This window comes from Nanorana parkeri, unplaced genomic scaffold, assembly GCF_000935625.1.
Source record: "Nanorana parkeri isolate BGI_ZX_2015 unplaced genomic scaffold, ASM93562v1 scaffold569, whole genome shotgun sequence".
Taxonomy (NCBI): Eukaryota; Metazoa; Chordata; class Amphibia; order Anura; family Dicroglossidae; genus Nanorana; species Nanorana parkeri.
In genome coordinates, this window is record NW_017306837.1 from 49922 (window position 1) to 56865 (window position 6944).

Consider the following 6944-nt stretch of genomic DNA (forward strand, 5'->3'; position numbering starts at 1 on the left):
TAATCATTAACAGCCCTAATATATATATATATATATATATATATATATCATAAAATAATTTCTACTGATGTCTGAGTAAAACATTTGGTAACACCATGCATCACCCAAAGAATGCCTCTGCATGCATGATTTACATTTAGAAAGCCACACCCATGTGGATATTGTCGTTTGTTAATGTGTCCATGGTTTTAGACCTTTTCTTAGTTGCACACCTATCCTCCAAGCAGTTTTAAAGTCACACTAAACTCAGGAGTTAAACCTTAAAAATGTAATCAAGTACCCCAACTATTTACAAAAAAAAAGTAGCCAAGTTGTGTATCACTCAGCTGTAGATCCTCAAATCATCTCTGAATTCATACTGACGCTGTCCTTCCTTCTGGAGAGTGGCTACTTTTGTCCCCATGGTCCCTGTGTGTGTTGTAAAGTAGCCACTGTTCCAAGCTTGCTTCCGTGATGGACTACAATCTCACATTTAGTTTACACATTTGTTTTGAAAGTTCACGGGAGCAAGCTTGGAGCAGTGGCTACTTTACAACACATGCAGGGACTATGGGGAACAAAAGTAGCCACCCTCCAGAAAGAAGGACAGTGTCAGCACCAATTCAGAGATGATTTGAGGTGCTACAGCCCAGTGATACACAAAGAAGATACATTTTTTGTTAATAGTTGGGGTACTTGAAAGCATTTTTAAGGTTTAGCTCCTGAGTGTAGGGTCATTTTAAGTAATGTGCTAGGTGGCAGTCTTTTAGGCATATTGCTATTGAAATTTTAAAAAAAACAAAAAAACTAAGATCCATTTTAGTAGAGTGGTTTGTAAACCGGCAATACAAACAAACCTGTTGTGAAAAGCTTTTTTCTAATAGCATTTCTGTCCTGTGAAATATCCTTGGTTAACCATATAATAGCAAGCAAACTATAGAGAAAAGATTGTTATTTTTTAAAATGCTGTCAAACTCCTAAAACTGTTTTTTTCTAAATAGTTTCCCAAGTTCAGTAGATGGGAGTGTTATGTCTGCATGACTCACTCTAGGACTTGTATTTCCAGTATGTTTCCATAGCAGGAAACCACATAAAAAATAATAATTTTATATATATAGATATATAGATACACGCACACACATACACTGCCAGTTTTATAAACGGTCTTAGTAGTTTTATACATCTTAGATGCTTTAATGTTACGCATTAATGTTAAGCGTAGGAAACAGTACATCGCCAATAGATTTTAATGCCAGATATACATTTTTGTTTAGAAGGCAATGCAAAACTTCAAAGCACTGCTGAAATGTTGCAAATAAAGATGCTGCAAAGTTAGAACAGAAGAAGTAGAAGTAAAATGTAATTATATTGTTACTTACTGGATACGAGGGCTGGCTGCAGATCTCTGTCAAGAAGTGCTAAGCAAAAGAATGCAGCCCTGGGCTTGTGATTTTATATGAACGGACAAAAAAAAAAAGCCACACCTAGCAACACAAGGGTATTTTCTCCAGCTCTGATTGGCTGTTCATTTGTGAAGACGACATCTACAACTCCTGGAAAAGTACATGCCATGTCTCAGATTTTCTAAAATCTTTTTTACAAATCTGCTAACCAACATTTTAATGCATATGCCTTTTAATAGATTCATTGTACTCTTTTCCTTACAGAGACCTGTAAAACTATGGAAGTGGAACAAAGGTATGATGATACCTCTTTATAGGGCTCATTCACACTACATGCATTGGGCTACATTTGTTCAAGTCGTACTAAACTCAGGCGTTAAATCTTAAAAATGCAGTCAAGTACCCGAACTATTAACAAAAACGTAACTCAGGAGTTAAACCTTAAAAATTTATTGAAGTGCCTTAACCAAACAACAAATTTAGCTAATTTGTGTATGACTCGTCTGTAGATCAGCAAATCATCTCAATTCAAGCTGACACTGTCAATCCTTCTGGTGAGTGGCTACTTTTGTCCCCATGGTCCCTGTGTGTGTTGTAAGGTAGACACCGCTCCAAGCTTACTCCCATGATGGACTACAATCACATGTTTGCATTGAAATTGTAGTTCATCATGAAAGCAAGCTTGGAGTAGTGGCTACTTCACAACACACACAGGGACCATGGGATTTCAAAGTTTTGTATTGGTTTCCATACTTATATACTTCTAATCACACACAGAAATAAAGTTATATAATTATATTGCATATATATCATAATAGGGCATTATATAACAATCGATGGTCTTTCAACAACAAAGCATGGGATACATTACTTCTTCCCCCGCCCTATCCTCTCTATTGAGTTAATACATTTCAGGGGCCCTTAATACTTTATTCCTATACACTAGGCACTCCTAGCCTGAATTAGGGGGTGACATATATATTCAGTTTTTCTCTCATGCCGGGACTATGGGGAACAAAAGTAGTCATCCTCCAGAAGGAAGGTCAGTGTCAGCACCAATTCAGAAATGAATGATGTGAAACCTTGCACCACTACTTCAATCAAGTCAAGCAGCAGCTGAAATCTGTGATCAGAATTAATATAAAATTGATAATAAAAGCCACGCTAAGTGATTAATCTGCAAAGTATCAGATACAAATGATACTAGCCGTGAAACAATTTGATAAAATGTGAATAGAACAATAAACCAAACGCATGTCCGTATCATACACCTCAGTGCAAATAATATATTGCTACAAAATGGTCCATAATCATGAATCTTCAACAGTCCGTTATGAAATAAAAGTGGATGAAAGGTAATCTCAGTCTCCTCTGACCATCACCAGAGAAATCTTATGGAATGCACCTCACCTTTAGCAGAGACCCACCAGAGCCTGTATGCGCTGTTCCTCGGATTTAAAACCAAGTAGAAGAAGCACCTTATGCCGAACACCTCCCAGTGATTTCCTCCTCTCAGGTACAAACTCCTATTACCAGCCTCAGGAGTTGAAAGCAGTCAATTCTTCCAAATGGACCATGCATTAAATAAAAAGTGGAAACTCGTAGTGAAGATGGTTTCAAAAGGATCATATATTTTATTTTAAAAAAATCTCACATTCCATTGGTAAAAAATAGGCTTCTAATAAAACAACTTGGTAAGCAGCCACACACTGTGTGCGATCCTTCAGCTCCTATGCTCGACCCTAAGTACGTTACGTCAAGGGACGTGATTTCATCAGGGCTGTGGAGACAGGAGCTAGACTGAGCGTATATATTAAACCCAGTTGTCACGGTAGCCACTCTAAACACATATTTAAACAAACCGTCATAATAAACATATCACAACTGAAAATAAAAATGCAGCAAAATGATAAACCCTGTGGCACTTTTAACCCTTCATCCAGCTAAGTAGGTGAAACGTACAACACAAAATAAGTAATCTAAAATAAAAACTGTATACCACCTCAGTATAAATCTGTCACAGAAGACAGAGTTAAAAGCATGAATGATAAAAACTTCCCATTGCTATAGCATGCCATATTGCTTCCTATTGTTAATTGCATGCCATATGAGATAAGCCTCTAGAAGCAATAATATGAGGACATGTTCTTCTAAGGGTAATGTGAACTGATCTGTCTAAAAATCAGCTAGATTAACACTATATGTAAAAGCAACTATGTGAGTCCCTATATAAACAAATATAACATGTCAACAATTGTGAACTCCCAAGTGTTATGGGGCATAAACCACCATGTTTAAACGAAACAAGGTGAGCTGGAAAAAAACAAAACGATTGTAATCACGTTGCTCTTCAAACAAACATTAGATATATAAAAGAATCCTCAACTAAAGTGAGAACAGGAGTGAAGGTAGTCATAAACCACCCCACCTAATAAAACGTTGGATGTAAAACTATCCAGCCATATGGTGAATGAACATATATAGAGTGCATAACCCATATCATAATAGCCCCCTACTGTACTGACTAGTGAATAATAATTGTGGTATATCAACCACTCTACCCATACAGAAATACATATATTTATGATCAGGGCCATCTTTATTGCTGATTGGACCCTGGACAAACATTTCTTGGGCTCCCCTTACTGGAATATATAGAGATCCCTTATAGAGATGTACTATAAAAATATATAAACTAAAGCAATGTGAAAAGACAAACTTTGCTGTCCCTCCATTATATTCAGACTAAAGTACTTGTGTAGCCGCAATAAAACAATTTAGGTTGAAACCTACGTTGAGCTCAAATTGATAACACCTTCCCCTAAAACCTTATTCTTTTTCCTGTTTCGTCGACCTGATCTACAGACCCTCTTTCTTCCATATACATTCTGTCTCTTTGTGGTGCCTCTTGTCGCCAGTTTCATTGAAACCGGGGTTTCCTCCCTGAAAAACCCTGTCTTTATAGGCGTCATCTTGGTCCAATGGGGTAAAACGAGTGTGTGTGTGTGTGTGTGTGTATATACATACACACACTATATTGCCAAAAGTAATGTTGGACACCCCTCTAAATCATTGGATTCAGGTGTTTCGTGAAATGTCCTTGCTACTAAATATTCCATGGTCAACTGTTAGTGGTATTATAACAAAGTGGAAGCAACTGGGAACAGCAACGAAAAATGACAGAGCGGGGTCAGCGCATGCTGAAGCGCACAGTGTGCAGGAGTCGCCAACTGTCTGCAGAGTCAATAGCTAGACCTCCAAACTTCGTGTGGTCTTCAGATTGGCACAACAACAGTGTGTAGAGAGCTTCATGGAATGGGTTTCCATGGCCGAGCAGCGGCATTCAAGCCTTATATCACCAAGTGCAATGCAAAGCATTGGATGCAGTGGTATAAAGCACGCTGCCACTGGACTCTAGAGAAATAGAGACGCGTTCTCTGGAGTGACGTATCACGCTTCTCTGTCTGGCAATCTGATGGACGTGTCTGGGTTTTACGGTTGCCAAGAGAACGGTACTTGCCTGACTGCATTGTGCCAAGTGTAAAGTTTGGTGGAGGGGGGATTATGGTGTGGGAATGTTTTTCAGTGGTTGAGCTTGGCCCCTTAGTTCCAGTGAAAGGAACTCTTAAGACATGAGCATACCAAGACATTTTGGACAATTTCATGCTCCCAACTTTGTGGGAACAGTTTGGGGATGGCCCCTTCCTCTTCCAACATGACTGCGCACCAGTGCACAAAGCAAGGTCCATAAAGACATGGATGAGCGAGTTTAAAGTGGAGGAGCTTGACTGGCCTGCACAGAGTCCTGACCGCAACCTGATAGAACACCTTTGGGATGAATTAGACCGGAGGCTGCAAGCCAGGCCTTCTCGTCCAACATCAGTACCTGACCTCACAAATGTGCTTCTGGAAGAATGGTCAAATATTCCCATAGCCACACTCCTAAACCTTGTGGAAGCCTTCCCAGAAGAGTTGAAGCTATTATAACTGCAAATGGTGGGCCAACTCAATATTGAACCCTACAGATTAAGACTGGGATGCCAGTTCATGTGCGTGTAAAGGCAGACGTCCCAATACTTTTGGCAATATAGTGTTTATATAATGAATTAGTGTGTGTATACACATACACACACATGCACACACCTGGATCTGCAGACCAAAGGGAATGGGGTGGCTGAAGGCACAGTGACAGAAAGTTAAAGGATCTATAATAAAAATCTAGTCATTGTTTAACCTGTTCCTATTTGCATATTGCATATATGCATGGAGGTGGGCCTTTATGTGAAGCCATATATGCATCAGCCTTCCCTGTTCTGTGCCAAGAGCACCCTTCCAGCACAGTGACCAAGCTGTCACCAACAGCTAGTGCTGCCACCCGTCCGGGATTCAAATAGTCTGTCATCCTATGTACGGTTCCAGGCTACCTGAGACTAGGACACATGATGTCATCCGGCAACCTGCGGCAGACTTTCAGCTCAGAGGCAGACAGGCATGGGACAGACAGCTCAGAGGCACACAGGCAGTGGACAAGACAGCTCAGGGGCCCCGCTATTCGGGCAACAGCCATGTCGGGTTTTGTTACACAGGGACAGAGCTGTGTCTCTGCCACTGTCCGCGGAACACTCAACAAGAGCTGCAGCAGCTTCCCCCGCCTCTAAGCCCACCTGCTGATTGGCCGCTGATGCACAAAGCCGGGCACTGACTGGACTCTTCTTTGGTCAGGTACCTCATCAGTGGGGCTGTCCTGAGGTGCCAGGCAGATGAGCTCACTAGACATGTGCACTGACAAAAAATTTGTTTTGTTTCGATTCGAATTTTGTGTTATTTCGTTTTTTGGGATTCGGGTATGAAAGTCAATTCGGACTAAATTCGTTAGCGGTAGTTCGTTCAAACGTTCGTTTTCTTTTCTTATTCGTTTCGTTCATTTGTTGGAGCAAATTGACATTTAAGGGGAAAAAAAGTTTTTCTCCTTCTCTGTCACTTTGCTGCAGCGAATGAAACGAATAAGAAACTAAAACGAAACGAACGTTCGAACGAACTAGCGCTAGCGAATTTCGGAAACGTAAATTTGGATTCGTTTGCATTTGTTATATCTGTCATTCGGATACATGCGAATGTCCGAATTTCCGAAAATTTGTCCGAATTTCTTTTCGGAACAAAACGAATCGCACATGTCTAGAGCTCACTGACATATCAATGCTGGTGGCTGTGTGCACTGATCAATTTACACTGTGACAAGTTATGTCATCAATATATACATACCCAACAGCACTCCTATGTCACTTCTAACACAACAGCATGACAATTGTTACTTTTAGTATTTTAATGTAATATATAAGTTTACAAAAAAAAAGATATCATCACTGCCACCTAAATGAGAAAATGTTTATTATATTGCAACTCTCTCCACCGCCACTCTGTGGCACTGCCAGGGCCGGTGCTAGCATAGGCAGCCGCTTGAGGGCTCCGGTGGGGCATGGGGGAGTAGATTGTCGGAGGTCAGAGAGAGACAGTGGAGCCCAGCGATGTCACCAGCAGAGAACGGCCGAGGAGTGAGCAAAG